The 16,692-nt window shown below is 42.5% G+C and overlaps 1 long non-coding RNA gene across 1 annotated transcript in view; it reads left to right on the top strand.

Moving 5' to 3' along the window:
• Positions 1-11,437: 11,437 nt before the first annotated feature.
• LOC132524171 (uncharacterized) overlaps positions 11,438-16,692 on the top strand; it is a 39,294-nt gene continuing 34,039 nt past the window's right edge. Inside the window, exon 1 of the long non-coding RNA XR_009541808.1 lies at positions 11,438-11,566. This is a non-coding gene — a long non-coding RNA (uncharacterized LOC132524171). The remainder of the gene's footprint in view (positions 11,567-16,692) is intronic.

The raw sequence follows: 16,692 nt of genomic DNA, 5'->3' as shown, positions 1-16,692 counted from the left end.
TTGCCTGTCCTGTATAGGAAGCTTTTTCAAAAAATTTCCCTCTATTGACACCATTATGACTACACTCAGAACTTCATATTTTAATGTCTCTCTCTATCCTCCTGTCAGATTATTAACTTATTCATCTTTGTATTCCCAGTGTTTATCAGAGTGTTTGCATTGGTACTGGTCAATAAATGCTGAGCAGAAGAAAGGAGGCAGGAAAGGGGGTGGTGGTTAGAATCCTAGAAGTGTTTTCTTCCCAAGCTGTACCACATAAGAACTTAAGATCCCAGGGTTCATGGCTCGGGCACTGGCATCTATTGTACAATGGTAGTTGGAATAGAGACATTTTGTTGTGTGTGTTCAGAACCAATTTACAGTAGTCACCTGTAGAGTAGTCACTCTCTTCATGTGTGAGTAGTAAAGTACAAGACCAGCCTAAAGAAAGGTGTGAGGTTGGGACTCCTGAGAAATCCCAGATCTTCTGCTTGCTCCCCACATCTCACCCATAGCGCATATCCTACTATAAACCACAGACTTCTGGAACTGGAAAACATATAAGGAGTCTGGAAGGCTAAACTGAACTATCCAAAAAAGAAATTAAGAAAGCAATCCCATTTACCATAATAAAATATTTAGGAATAAACTTAACCAGGGAGATTAAAGACATGACTGAAAACTACAAAAAAATTTAAAGGAGACACAAATAAATAGAAAGACATCCCATATTTATGAATTGGAATATTTAATATTGTTAAAGTGTGCATACTACCCAAAGTGATCTGCAGATTCAGTGCATCCCTATCAAAATCCCAATGGCATTTTTACAGAAAGAGAAAAAACAATCCTAAAAGTCATATGTAACTATGAAGGACCCCAAATAGCCAAGACATTCTTGAGGAAGAAGAACAAAGCTGGAGGCATCACACATCCTGATATCAAAATATACCACAAAGCTATAGTAATTAGAATAGTATCATACTGGCATAAAGAAAGACATATAGACCAAATGAACTGAATAAAAAGCCCAGAAATCAACCCATCCATATACAGTCCGCTGATTATCTACAAGTTTGCCAAGAATACACAATGGGGAAAAGATAGTCTCTTCAGCAAATGTTGTTGAGAAAACTGGCTATCCAATGCAAAAGAATTAAATTGGACACTTATCTCACACCATACACAATAATCAACTCAAGATGGATTAAAGACTTAAAAGTAAAACTTCAAACAGCAAAACTCCTAGCAGAAAACACAGGGTAAAACTTCATGATGTTGGTCTTGGCAATGATTTCTTGGATATGACACCAAAACCATAAGCAACAAAAGCAAAAATAGACAAGTACAACTATACAAACTGAAAAGTTTCTGCTCTGCAAAGGAAACAATCAACAAAGTGAAAAGGCAACCCTATGAAATGGGAGAAAATATTTGCAAACTATATAACCAATAATGGGGTTAATATCCAAAATTATAAGGAATTCATACAACTTAATAGCAAAAAAATTAATAACTTGACTTAAAAATAGGCAAAGGACTTGAATAGACATTTCTTTAAAGAAGACATACAAATGGCCAACAAGTGTATGGAAAGATGTTCAGCATCAGGTAAATGCAATTCAAAACCAATGGAATAAAAAACAAAATAAAAACCCACAACAAGATATCATCTCACACCTGTTAGGAAGGCCATTATCAAAAACAAACAAACAAAAGAAAACAATTGTAGGAGAGGATACAGAGAAATCGAAACCCTTGTACACTCTCGGTGGAAATGTAAAATGGTACAGCTGCTGTAGAAAACAGTACAGAAGTTCCTCAAAAAGTCAAAAATATATAGTACTACCATATGATCCAGCAATCCCACCTCTGAATATTTATCCCAAAGAATTGAAAGCAGGATTATGAAGAGATATCTGCACTCTCATGTTCATTGTAGCATTATAACCAAGAGGTAGAAATAACCTAAATTGTCCATCAGTGAATAAATGGATAAAGAAAATGTGGTATAGATATACAATGGCATAATATTCAGCCATAAACAAGAAAGAAATCCTGTCCTGAGATCCTGTTCATTCACATGTGACAATGTGAATGAACCTTGAGGCCCTTATGCTAAGTGCAATAAGCTGGTCATAGCATGATTCTATTATATGAAGAATCTAAAGTACTCAAACTCATGGAAGCAGAAAGTAGAATGGTGGTTGTCAGGGGATGGGGGAGGTGCAATGGGGAGTTGCTGTTCCATGGGTATAGAGTTTAGTCATGCAAGATAGGTGTAATCTAGAGAGCTGCTGTACGACGTTGTGCTTGCAGTTAACCATACTGTACTGTACGCCAAAAACTTTGTCAGGAGGGGAGATTTCATGTTATCTGTTCTTACCACAATGAAAAAAATCAGTCCAGAAGTGTGTGTAGAATGCCTCCTCCTTCCTTCTCCTGTTCCTACCCTGACCGACAAGTATGGGTATTGCTTGTAGAACAAAAAAGGAAGGGCTTCTCAACCTCATTGCTACCGAAATTTTAGGCCAGGTAATTCTTTGTGGTGAGGGATTGTCCTGTACATTATAAAACATTTAGCAGCATCCCCAGCCTCTACCCACTAGACGCCAGTAGCGACCTTCATCTCACAGTTATGACGACCAAAAATGTGTCCAGAAATTGTTAAATGTCCCCTGGGGGCCAAAATCACTCCTGGATGAGAACCACCGCCTTAGGAAGAATCCCAGCAAGCCTAGAGCTTTGCACCCAAGGTGGCAATGGTGAAGGTCGGATGCAGTATTTGGTGGGGTCATGTCCTAGAAAAGTCGTTTTTCTCAGGACTGCAGTGTGCCCCACTGAGAGGGTGAGTGTCCCCCTACTGGCTTATACAGCCTAAATTGGTGAAGACATCCAAAGCACATCTTGCTTTCAGTCTTTACCTAGTTTTCTGTCTCCAACAAAATGAAAGAAGAAAAGTACTCTGTATTAGTTTCCTAGGGCTGCCGTAACAAATGACCACAAACTGGGTGGCTTAAAACAACAAAAATGTATTCTCTCTCAATTCTGTAGGCCAGAAGTTCTAAATCAAGGTGTTGGCAGGGCCATGCTCTCTCCAGAGGTTCCAGGGGAGAATCCTTTCTTGTGTTTTCCTGTTTCTGGTGGCTCCTGGCATTCCTTGGCGTGTAGCTGCATCACTCCAACCTGTGCCTCTGTGTGTCTTCCCCTCTGTGTGTCTCCCCTGTGTGTCTCTCGTAAGGACACTTGTCGTTGGATTTAGGGCCCACCAGGATAATTCAGGACACTCCCATCTCAAGACCCTTAGCTAAATCCATCTGCAAAGACCCTTTTTCTAAATAAGGTCACATGGACAGGTTCTGGGATGTGGGTATCCTTTGTTGGGAGCCCCCTATCAACCCATTACATACTCTAAAACAAAACTAAATTTTTTTCAACACAGAGACTGACTTTTTTGTACTTTATTTTTTTAGACATTTGAAACAAACAAAAAGTTACGGAGAAGTTGGAAGTGTAGCACATAAACCTCCTTTTGAGATTTAGTTGCTGACATGATGCCCCATCACCCCCAAATACTTCAGTGTGCATTTCCTATAAACAAGGACGTTCCTCTGTGTAACCACAGTGTGACTGTCAAAACCAGGAAACTGACGCTGACACAGAACAACTTCACTCCTCCCCGTCAACGATCCCATCCAAGTTCCTCCAATTGTCCTAATAGTGATTTTGTAGCCAAAGGATCTGCTTCAGAATCACACATAGCATTTAGTTATCCTGTCCCTTCAGTTTTCTTCACTCTGAAACAGATCCTTAGTCTTTTTTTTTTGAGTTTCAAATCCTTAACACTTTTGAAGATTGAAGGTCAGTTATTTTGTAAAATGTCCTTCAGTTTGGGCTGATATGTCCTCATGATTAGATTCAGGATACATGTCTTTCTCAGGACTACTCCAAAATTAATGCTGTGTTCTCACTGCATCCTACTGAATAACATATGTTTTCAATTCGTATGATTAGTGGCAATGAAGATTTTGATCATTTGATTCAGGTGTATCTGCCTGGCAACTCTTCCCATCTCCCCTTATAATTAATAAGTATTTTGTGGGGAAGACTTTGGCACTAAGTAAATATCCTATTCCCAACTTTCAATTTACTAGTGTATTAATTTGTATCTGAAAGGACTTGTAATTCCTATTTTATTCAACAGGTTTTAATCTGTTATGATTATTGTTTATTTTGATGCTCAGATTGTGTCACGTTTGGCTAGAAGGAGCCACTTAGTCTGGCTCTGTGTATTTTTGACATGTCCCCATCATTCTGTGATCACTTCCTTGCTTTCTGGCACAAGATAAGATATTCTAAGCTTATTTTGTAATTTCTTTGCCCCTAAAAGGAGCTCTGGTTCCTTTCAGTGGAAAATGAACAGTGTTTCGAGAAACATGTTTGCTCTTGTGCGTTTTCCAGACTGTTGTTGTGACAGTTTCTCTCTGCTGCTTCTCTCTTCATTCCTTCCACATGCCGTGTTTTTACCACCAGCATGCCGTCCCCTCCCTTCCTCCCCAGCTCTGCCCCCACATAGGCCATTCTGTCTCTATGTTGATACTTGGAAGCCCTAAGTATCTGTGAAACCAGCAGCCGTACGATAGCAACCCCATGCCTGGGAAAGGCTGGCCTATTGCCGGCAGGCGTGCTGGGCAGCTGACTGGCCCTGCTTAGAGAAACTTGGCTCGAGGACATCTAGGCAGGTAGCTCAACGAGCTTCAACATCTGAATATGTGTGAGGCGTTCCCAAGCACAAGCGAGGATCGGACCAGTGGCTGATATGCCATTTCATGCTGTGAGAACAACTGATTTCTTATCTTAGTTCAGCTTTTCCTGGGATTGATTCTCCAGACTCTTTGAATTTTGAGTGTTGTTGCCTGGTCTTCCCTACCTGGCATCCTTTCCCCTTTAAGAAGGCAAAATTGAAATGTCTAACTAACCCAGCCATCCTTGCTTCTGCTCAGCTCGAGAACTTTCACCCAGACTATGCCATGCGGTAGGGCCAGCTGGTTTCCTCAAGACTGTGAATGGAGCCCGGGACTCCCATGGGCTAGCAGCCCACACGGTGCTCACGCACGGTTTGCCTAGTCCTTCCAGCCTATATCCCAACTCCCACCTCCTGGCTCAGCCACAACAACCCAAGATGTAGCCCCCAACATCCGGATACTTTTATTCTCCTCCTTGGCCTCTCTGTCCTCTGCCAACCTTCCCTTAGGTCTTCTGCACTGAAGCCCTCTCCAGCATGTCTTCTCCTACCCGCTCCATCCCTGGAGTTAATGAAGGCTTGACTTCCCCCTGTAGCTGCACATGCCCAACATCTCCATCCTCCACTCCAGTGTCTCCTGAGTGGATTTGAACCCTGTGAAGCTGCCCAGGTGGGGAGACACTGACCTCTGGGCAACCAGTCCAAGGCTAGCAAGAGGCCCTTGACATGCCTGCTAAGAGGGCTTAGTTTCTTTCTTTCACTGAACTGGGGAAGAGAGAAGGAGAGACGGGGTGTGGGAAGCATGAGGTGGAATGAAGAGCTGGAGCCAGCTGTCATGCTGGATGGTGTGAAGTTTAAACAAGTGAAGGAAGAGACTAAGAAAGAGGGAGAGGAAGCTGAGCCACAGAGAGGAGCAGAGGGGCCGTTAGCTTGAATGAAAAGCGCAGAGTAGTTACCTTGGTCTCCAATATCTCTCTAGAAACAAATGTCGGTTCATTCAAAGCCCAACTGCACTTTGCTTCCCATTCAGGGATTCTGTCAGATCTTTATAATCTTACAATAAGCTGCCCCTTTTTGTGTGTGCTGTTTTGAGTGGATTTTTGTTTCTTGCCACCAAAAGAGCCTTTCTTGAACATTCTTGGTGACGGCATTGCCTTCAAGGTCTATCCAGTGGAGCTAGATCTATCAAGTCAAGATCTGTTAATATCTGTAATATCAACCCTGTGAGAAGGGTCCTATTCCTCTTACCCCACAGTGCCATTTCCCAGATGTTTCTGCAACACCTTGTTAATCAAACCATCCTTCCTTTTAGGCCCATGTCCAGACAAGGATGTACCATCCTCTTTCCTATCATTCATTGATATCTGGACACTTTTACATGTTCCCTAATAAATATAGATAGGAAGTTCCCCTCTCCTTCCTTTTCCTTGACGTCAGCCTGGGCAACCTGAGTATCCACACGGACAATTCATGTACCAGGTCAGCTCTGCAGTTCCTTGCCCTATCCACTCCAAATATAATGAAAACAATATATAAAAAGTGATTCGTATTTTATAGGTTAGGAAATATTTTCCCAGTCATAATCTCACTTTGTTTTGATTTTTGAACTCCACTCGCAAAGCCAAATCACAAACTCATCCTCTTATAACTGGCTCATTTCCAAAACCTGGATGTCTTAATTTTCCTTCCATGAAGAACATTTCTTAGGCTCTTATTTTTTTTCCCCTTAGTTTCTCCCAGTAAGCCTGCCCTTAGGATTCATCAAGACCCTTTGTCTTTACCCTTACTAATCTCATAGGCTCCCAGCTCCCTTCAGGTTTCCTCCCCAATTCAGCCGGCATCCCACCCCATGCTTGGCCACGGAAACCTGCATGGGCAGCCCCACAGCTTCCCTCATCCCTCCATCTCCACTGCACTCACCTTGTCCATCCTGCTTATCACACCACCTGCTCTTGTGGCTCAGGTTCTCATCATGCAGGCGTATCATTCACTCTCTCTCTCTCTCTCTCTCTGTCTCTCCCTCTGTCTCTTTCATTTTCTCTCTCTCTCATCCCAGGTGGGCCCTCAATACCATTTAATAATATTTTATTAATTCCTCATTAACTCCTGACCTCTGTTTTCTTCTCCCCAGTCTAAGTTCTCCTTCTCACCTGACCTCTGACTCTCCCCCGGAATATTACCACATCAATTTTCCTCTCTTTCTCTACTGTCTCTGGTTCAGGTCTCCTTTTCATTGACCTAAATGAATGGTCAAATATTTTTATAGAAACCAATCCCTCTTCAATCTTGCTTCTCCCTGAAGCTGCCATTCAGTATCTTCCCATCCCTTCTTTAGAGTTTGTACTCAGCACTCTGTCCCTGGTTTCCCTTCACACATTTCTTCTTCAACCCTCCAAACCCTGTTCTAACAGAATCTGCTCTTTCAAAGGGGAACAATGACGGCTCAACTCCTAATTCCGATGTGACCACAGAGCCCTGGGAACTCTCCTCCTCGGGCCTTCAAGACGTTCTTTTCTCCACATTCTTCTTGAAGCTCTCTGATCTGTTTTCCCTTTCCACTATGTAAATGCAGGCCTCTCTCAATGTTCTCATCTTGTCCTGGAGGGCCTTTTTGCTTTGCTTCTCTCCCAGGGCCATCTCATTCTCTCGCACAGTTTCACCCATGTGCTGGCTACTCTCCCCACCCACCATGACTCCACCTCATCTCTTCTGAGCTCCTGACCTACATTTCTCACTGCCAGTGGGACATCTCACATCCAACTTGGCATATCTCAAACTGAACTCAGTGTCTTTCCCCTTAAAATCCCCCATCTCGTATAAATGACACCACCAATGAGCCACGCACATGGAAACCCTGGTGGATGAATTCCCACAGTTAATCAGTAGCTCATACTGCCAGGTGGCCATACGGTTTTGTGTCCGTTCTGCAATTCTGGGCCTAAGCCTCCCCCCTCAATCAATCGCAATTACCTTCTGCCTTGTTTGTTTGCCTCCGAAGTTCTCTCTTCTCAACACAGGTTTAATCAGACCATTTTCACCTCAGAGCGAGCACTGATTCCTCCTTGTGTGCAGAGAAAGGCTCTGACTCCCTGGCAGGGTATCCCTGGCATGCTTCCTACCATACTCTCTGTGCCCCTCGCTCCTGCCGTGTGTCTCCTTGATGCTACCTGAACCTGCTGCTCTTTATCTCATGCCTCCACTTGCTATTCCTTTGTTTAAGAAGGTATTTACCTTCATTCTGCCAACCCAAATGGTCCCATAAGTCAAAACTCAGATCAATGGCCATCTTTTCTGTGAAGCCTCTGGACAGACTGGCGGTTGCTCCTCTTGTCTCCCTTCATGCATTACTTTTAGCACTTAGTTGACTCTGTCTTGAATTATGACTGGTTATTTTTATTTCTGCTACAAGTACTTTCCTAACAATCCTTTACTGAGTAACATGTGCTCTTTGTTCTTATCACCTCATTTGATATTTACCACAGCTCATCAAAGTGGTGTGGGAATCTCCCTTTGCCAAGGAGGAAAACTGAAGCTCAAAGAGGTTACATTTCTTCTTAAGGTCACACAGCTGGCGAGGGGAAGAACCAGAACATGAATGTGGGTCTGGTTTATTCCAAAGTTCGGTCTCTTTCCCTTAGACCGGTTGTTCCCAATCTTCACTGCACATGGAAATCACCTTGGGGAATCTTTAAAAGTTACTGATGTCCACCCAGACATTCTGATTGAGCTGATGTGGTGTGTAACCCAGGCCTTGGGATGTGTTGATTTATTTGTTAAGTTGCTCAGGTGATTCTTTTTTTTTTTTTTTACTATTTATTTATTTATTTGGCTGTGTTGGGTCTTAGTTGCGGCTTGTGGGATCTTTGTTGTGGCGTGCAGGATCTTTAGTTGAGGCATGTGGGATCTAGTTCCCTGACCAGGGATCGAACTCGGGCCCCCTGCATTGGGGGCCTGGAGTCTTAGCCACTGGACCACCAGGGAATTCCCTGCCCAGGTGATTCTAATGTACAGCATCATTTGGGAACGACTGCTGTAGGCTATTCGGTGCTCCCCCCAGCATCCAGCACATAGTGTGTTTAATACATGTTTGCACTGAATCTTGTCTCCAAATGCTTTTCTGGTCCACTGGACATTTTATCTCTAAATTCTAAGGTTGGCAAATATTCAAAAGCAAAAACAAGCAGAGAAAGAAATTTATTATCTGGTCAATATGAGCCCCAAATTCATTTCCAATGAAATTTCCTAAATCAATATAAATAGGTTAGGAAGCACAGGCCAAAGTTAAGTTTTCACAAATTGATCCTCAGTTACCTTTTTTGACGCGAGATGCCTGCCTCCTTGCCATCCTTCAGCCCCTCCTCTTTTTCATCACTCCAACATGTTGACATGACTGGTTTCTACAGACTGATCCCAAGGCAGAGCCTACCTTTGTGGGAAGAGAAGTTGAGGCTCTGCAGGGGAAGCATGCGTAGTAGGTGCGGACCATGGCAACAATCAGGTCACACTCCCTGAGTCCTTGACAGTGTCCCCATGGCAGGCTGTCATGGCCACGCACTGTACCAGAAATTGCCAGAAAAAAATCTCACTGGGTCACTCACTCCTCATGCTACATTGACTTTCCCCTTTTGATAATTTGAGGTTATTTTATTACAGCCAAATTTATGGAAGGAAATTTGAAAACTAGACTACCTCTTTAAAATATTTGTCCCATTTAAGACTTTATTTATGACTTTTAGTATTTAATTCCATCAGGGAGGAAACATCACTTGATAAAACTGTGCTGTGAATTTACATGAACTTTCTAATGAGTAGGATATGCATTCTTATAAAATTCTATTAAAGCTTCTGTTTTGCCACATCTAATGAGCAGACAAATCAGAAGACCTTTCAGCATCTGTGAAGGCCATAAAACTATGCTTCTCAGATGTTATTGGGTTCAGATGTTGGTCATTGCTAGCTGTAATCTAGAACATATGAGAGATATGGACATCCTTTCTGTATGCTCAAATTTCTGGATTAATTACGTGATTCATTCACCAGACTTTATTTGGAGTTCTCCCTAGGTGTCCACACGTACACGGTGTCTGTAATACAGAGCCAAGTACCATTTGGTGCCCAGTGACTCACACAGGAGGGTTCTTTTATAAGGACGCCTAAAGCTAAGTTAAACAGTCTCAGTTAAATGACGTACTAAGGCGGTAATGAAGGAGGTGCTGCAGGGCCTCCTGTGACTTGAGTGCAAAGTGAACAGTCCAGGGGGCGGCTTGTTGTGGAAGGCACGCGAGAGAGCCAGGTAGAGGTCCTGCCTCTAACTTTTGAACCTGAGCTTCTTCGATTGCAAGACAAGAAAGTCATATCAGAAATTTATCTCCAGGGTCACCCCAGCTCTTCATCTATGGTGAGTCTCAGGATCTGTAAGAGTTCATAGGATGGGCTGGCCATGGAGGCTTCTGGAAGTGAGGTGTATATTCAACTTGGAAGAGGGGTAATGGGAAGGATATCAGCCACACCAGTCAGGAAACACACACCACACCGGTTGTATTAACAGGCAGTTTAATATAGAGAGTTCCTAAGTGGGTTCTGGAGAACATAAGGGAAATTCTGAGGTGTTACAGAGACAGGAAGTGCAGGAAGCAGCTACCACCCATAGGGGCAGAGGAACGAAGGGAAAAGGTGGGATTATTAGAAACTTGGAGAAGACGTCCTGGAGCTGAAGCGGGGGTCCTGTCCAGATGGGGCTGGTGTCTCTTAGAGTCACAACAAGGCTGGTTCCAGAGTGTGGGAAAACCTGCAAACTGGAAATAGCTGCTGCTACGGGAAGAACTTTGGCTGGAATAACACCCACAGGGACCATGCAACAGACAGGAGCAGTCTCCCTCTAGCTCCTCCTTCTGAAAGAGCTTACCAAGGAGCAGCTGGCGAAGCAGAAATGTACTTTGCAGCCTCAGCCATGCACCCCAGCCAGAAGGGTGGGTTTGGAGCTGAGAAATAACAGTCTAATAACCAGCCCTGAAGGGACAGCTCAAGTAAGGGATATATAGTTGACGCAAAATAGTAATAATATCTACCACGTCCACGCATCCACTCTGTATCATTTTACCCATTCAGTAATTAATCCTCTCAGCAACCTTATGACGTCAGTATTGTTATTCACCTATGGCAAAGGAAGAGCTGCAGTCAGGTTAAATAACCTCCCCACGCTTACCCTGTGCCTGAGGGGCAGAAGGGGGATCTGGACGCAGGACTGTCTGATTGCAAGGCTCTTGCCTTCACAGGATGCAAAGTTTGCTGAAAAAGTGCATGGTGGATACATTTGGAAAGGTGAGTTTTACCTCATTTGTGGAGGGGTAAGGGATTTGGGCCTTTTAGGTAATGGAACCAATGAAAATTTTGGAAAATGTCAGTGAAATGGTGGAAACATGCTTTAGAGAGGTTTCTTTGGAAAGAGTGAGTAAGATTGGTGGAAGAGAGAAGAGTCTGGTGAGCCTCATTATGAGTTAATTACGATAATTTTGGTTTGGGTGGCAGCAGCGAGAAACGAAAGGGAGAGGAGAGAGTTTTGGAAGAATGAACAGGAACGGCTGTACATAGATATTGTTTGAAAAGTAGGACTCAAAATCCTTTAGTTTTGGGGTCTAGAAAACTAGCAGAAGAGTAACACTGCTTTCAGAAATAGAAATTCTGTGAATTCTGGAATGTTTTTCTTTCTAGAATATGGCCTCTGCCCCCCTGCACTCTTCCCATTCCTCCAACACGCCATGATAGGATGGAGAGCAGAGGATTCCCAGCGCTCTGCTGTCTCACCCTGGTTATCATCAGTGAAGTTGATCATTGAGATTAGAGGTAACTACTCACTGTGTAGTCAGGGAACAGACTAGAGGTGAGGAACTGGATTAACTCTCAATCTGCCACTATTTGCTATGCATTTTACTTTAGCAGAGTGATTTCACTGTGGCTGGGAGGATTTATTGGGATAATGGATAGCAGTGGTTCTCTGACTTCAGTATTCACATCATAATCACTTGGGGGAGCTTTTAAAAATACGAGCACCTGGACCCATTTTAAACTGTCTGATTTAATTAAGCTGAGAAAGGACCTGATATTATTTTTTTTTTTTTTGCCAAGGATGGGACCTGTATGGGGTGGGGCCTGTAAGAGGTGGAGGTCCGGGAGGTAAGGTGGGGTGAGGTGGAGGGTGTGGCCAGGACCTGGTCCTTTTTTTAAAGTCAGCATCTGTGGTTATCTCCTATTTGAATGCTCCCTCACGTGCATTCTCTATTGACCCCAGAGTGTTTCACTAATTCAAACCTCAGGCTCAAGTGTTGTCAGCACAAGAAAACTCACCTGGAACTGGTTTGCCCCATTAAGGAAGGTGGTGTGTACCTTGCAAGATAAAGAGTCAGAAAGGAAAAGATCTCTGCTTGCCAGTAGAGATACAGCTCAGTAGGCATTTTGGATTTTCATAGCCTCAACCAATGAAAACATATTTAAAATTTCCATTGGACTTAGATTAGAAGAGCAAGAACCTGCCACTCCATCTTGCTAGTTTTATGTGGGTACCATGGGGCTCTCTGAGAGGGATAGGTTCTATGTATGACTGCTGTTCTTAGAAGGGCAGCATATTCCATTTAAGTGGTCCAAGCCCAGTAGAGCCCCAATTCACCCAGAGGGTAGGTACTGCAGTATAATCAAAACTACCCTTGAAATACCCTTATAAACGTATGAAGATGGTGGAGCTCTGCTCACACGGTTCAACACAGCTTCTCCTCTAGTGTTGAAACAGATTGCTGCCTCTTCCCTGAGCCCTTGAGGGATGGTTGGTGTGTGTTTAAAAAGGGCCATTTGAGGGCTTGCCTGGTGGCGCAGTGGTTGAGAGTCCGCCTGCCGATGTAGGGGACGCAGGTTCATGCCCTGGTCCGGGAAGATCCCACATGCCGCGGAGCGGCTGGGCCCGTGAGCCATGGCCGCTGAGCCTGCTCAGTGAGAGGCCCGCGTACCGCAAAAAAAAAAAAAAAAAAGGGCCATTTGAACCTAAAAACTATAACTTTAATAAAAAATTCCTACCTAGAGGGCTGAGGAGTTCAAGTTGAAAGAGGCTGTGGCCTGGAGGCAAGGAGGCTACGTGAAGGAAGTTTTCAGAGTTGTCACAGTAGGAGGTGTGGCTTGCTCCAACCCTCTGTACCTTACCTGAAAGCTGAGGGCACAGATTAACTTTTTGTTGTTGTTGTTTCATTGTGTATTTTTTTTTTATCTTATATTGAAGTATAGTGGATTTACAACGTTGTGTTTCAGGCGTACAGCAAAGTGATTTAGTTATACACAAACATATATCTATTCTTTTTCAGGTTTTTTTCCCAGATAGGTTATTACAGAGTATTAAGTAGAGTTCCCTGTGCTATACAGTAGGCCCTGTTGATCTCTCTTTTATATATAGTAGTTTGGGATTACCAGATTAGCTTTTTAAGCTCATGTATCTGGGTACTGTAACTACTAGGTATAGAAATGAAGACACAAATCAGTTTGGAGAAGAATTTCATCATGGGAAGAATCATTTGTGTACCCCGTCTTAGTTAAGCTAACGTGAAGGCACTAGACTCCTCTCGCCCTAGAGGGAGGATGTAACAATCTTTTAAAAATTCCTGTGGCTTATCAGTTTGCAAAAAGAGCCCTAGAGGCTTGTGGTAAGGAAGGAATGCCAGACCCCATGCTCTTCGTTCTGAGAGTTGAAATTAGAGAAATCTGTTTTTAAGAGCGTGGCATCTGCTGGCGTGAGAAGACTCCAAGGGGGAATTCCTTATGAGGTGATGCAGGCTCAAAGCAGGGTTCCAGCAAAACATGTAGGTGAGGCTGAAGAACCCCTGGACCTAGACACCAAGATGTGTTGTCACTGTTTGAGGACAGTGGCTGAATATGTGAGTGAAAATGAAAAGAGCTATACCCTTGAAAGCCAAGTGTGAGCTTTCGGTTGTATAGGGATCTGGCCCAGCAAGGGTATCTCCTGATCCTTGAGCTAGAGTCCTTGCCGCTCCACAGGATTAGCGTTCAGTGATAGCACCTTACCTAAAAAGGTCACAGAAACAATGATGCCTAGACTGAAGAGACTTCCAGTTATGCTGTTTTAGAAGTACTGACCAATACGGGCTTAGTGAGTCCCTGGGAATCTTGGACAATTTGAAGTTGGAACCCCGAGAGAGATCTTGAATTTCTGCTAGTTAGGATACATAGATGAATAAGCAGTAAATTGGGGAACAGTGTGTAAAGCTGGTAAAGATATGAGTAATACTAGCTTTCAAGCTCCAGTTATTCATTCGTAATGAGAGTAGGGATAAAGAGTATAGGGGGATACAATTCTTAGTAATATGTTAATATTTTTGTGTTTCAAGACAACCAGCTCTCAGGGACTATTATGCATTTGGGATCTTTTTGATCATCTTCAGGAAATTAATCAGAGTGTGAATTTCTGATCCTTTCATGAGTAGTTCACTATATTTATACACCTAAAGATTTACTTGAAGACACCTCCTGAGCTACACAATAAATAGGAAACTATAGAGATTACTGTATGAAATCAGAGCTTTGTTGACTTTAAGAAGCATTTAGGGGCTTCCCTGGTGGCGCGGTGGTTGAGAGTCTGCCTGCCGATGCAGAGGACATGGGTTCGTGCCCCGGTCCGGGAAGATCCCACATGCCGCGGAGCGGCTAGGCCCGTGAGCCATGGCCACTGAGCCTGCGCGTCCGGAGCCTGTACTCCGCAACGAGACAGGCTACAACAGTGAGAGACCCACATATCGCAAAAAAAAAAAAAAAAAAAAAAAGAAGCATTTAGAAAGTATTTAATGATTTTCTGTTCTTATAATTAGTGTGGGTTATTTTTCGTCAGATTAATACTAAGAAGTCAATATTGTCATCTATCTGAGTCTCTCAGGAAGACGTCTTCAGTAATTTTCCAATTGTAATCAACCCACAAAATGTCCTGCTCAAGAGGTTGCTGTGCATACCTATGCAGAGATTCAAAGTTGGGTATTATCTTTTCTTTTAAAATAAATTTATTTATTTATTTATGGCTGCGTTGGGTCTTTGTTGCTGTGCGCGGGCTTTCTCTAGTTGCGGGGGGTGGGGGCTTTTTTTCCTTGTGGTGTGCGGGCTTCTCGTTGCGGTGGCTTATCTTGTTGCGGAGCACGGGCTCTAGGGCACGCGGGCTTCAGTAGTTGTGGCATGTGGGCTCAGTAATAGTGGCTCATGGGCTCTAGAGTGCAGGCTCAGTAGCTGTGGTGCATGGGCTTAGTTGCTCGAGGGCATGTGGGATCTTCCCAGACTAGGGCTCGAACCTGTGTCCCCTGCATTGACAGGCAGGATCTTAACCACTGCGCCGCCAGGGAAGCCTGGGTATTATCTTGATATGTATTGTGTACCATGCTTGATGGAAATTTTTTGAGAATATGAATCAGAAATTGCTTGCAGAACAGTTAAATCATTCATTTCTTCATTCCTTTATTTTAAAAGAATACTTATTTGTTGCATACCTGCTGAATGCCTGCTGTTCTATGGTGGAATCATGAGTGAGAAGTGAGAAGGGAAACTGGTACAAGGAAAGGAAAGGAGGGAGAAAGCCTGCCTAAGGGAAACAATCATAATCATCCTTGGCTGGCCTTGTATTAGAGTTGTACCTTTGTAGATGAATTTTAGTAAACAGCTGACATTTTACAATATTACGTTTTTCTATGATAATCTCTCCATGCATTCGAAGTGTCTCTTATTTCCATTACTAAAGATTTGTAGATTTTTTCCTTATAGTTCTGTATAGTCATTATTTTTATACCTAGGTATTTTTATTGCTTATTTTGAGCAATAGAATCCCAGCCAGTTTCCCTGCTTTCAGTCTAAGTCCTCTCCACATCAACACCTACAAATTAATTCTCCTTTTAGATTGACTAAACAGTTTTAAAAATTATTTTTATCTCTTTACTAAATAGGAAATTATTCACTTTTTATTTTAATGGTTATCTTTAAAATTTTAACATGCTTACTTAACAGTGTCTAAAGTTTATTAATATTTCTAACTTCTCAATATTAAAAAAACTTAAAATGCTTATATTTAATCACTCTCCTTCCATCTTAATATTGTTACCAATATTTTATTTCACCTTGTTTTGTTACCAGAAATTAGTAATTATATATCCAAAAAAGAAACAAAATTGAGTTATTTGTAGTGAAGTGGGTAGACCTAGAGACTGTCATACAGAGTGAAGTAAGTCAGAAAGAGAAAAACAAATACCATATGCTAACACATATATATATATATATGGAATCTAAAAAAAAAAAAAAAGGTTCTGAAGAACCTAGGGGCAGGACAGGAATAAAGATGCAGATGTAGAGAATGGACTTGAGGACATGGGGAGGGGGAAGGATAAGCAGGGATGAAGTGAGAGAGTGACATGGACATACATACACTACCAAATGTAAAATAGATAGCTAGTGGGAAGCAGCCACACAGCACAGGGAGATCAGCTTGGTGCTTTTTTACCACCTGGAGGGGTGGGATAGGGAGGGTGGGAGGGAGATGCAAGAGGGAGGATATATGGGGATATATGTATATGTATAGCTGATTCACTTTGTTGTACAGCAGAAACTAACACTACATTGTAAAGCAATTATACTCCAAAAAAGATGTTAAAAAATATATATATATCCATTATTGTCAGTTTGATTGCATATATACAAATTTCTTTGCTCAACATTTCCTCTTGCATTCCTTTTGGAATATATTTCCTTTTACCTGAAGTTCCTGTAGATAGGATTTGTTCTTGATAGATTTTGTTTGTCTGAAAATGCCATTATTTTATTCTTGTTCTTTAATGATAGTTCAGCTGGATATAAAGTTATAGATTAATATTTATTTTCTTTCAGGACTTTGAAAGTAATCCATTGCCTTCTTGCTTCCATCATTTCTTTGGAAAAGTCTGCTTTTG

Source organism: Lagenorhynchus albirostris, chromosome 8 (assembly GCF_949774975.1).
Source record: "Lagenorhynchus albirostris chromosome 8, mLagAlb1.1, whole genome shotgun sequence".
NCBI lineage: Eukaryota > Metazoa > Chordata > Mammalia > Artiodactyla > Delphinidae > Lagenorhynchus > Lagenorhynchus albirostris.
This window is presented reverse-complemented; position numbering and strand designations above follow the sequence as displayed.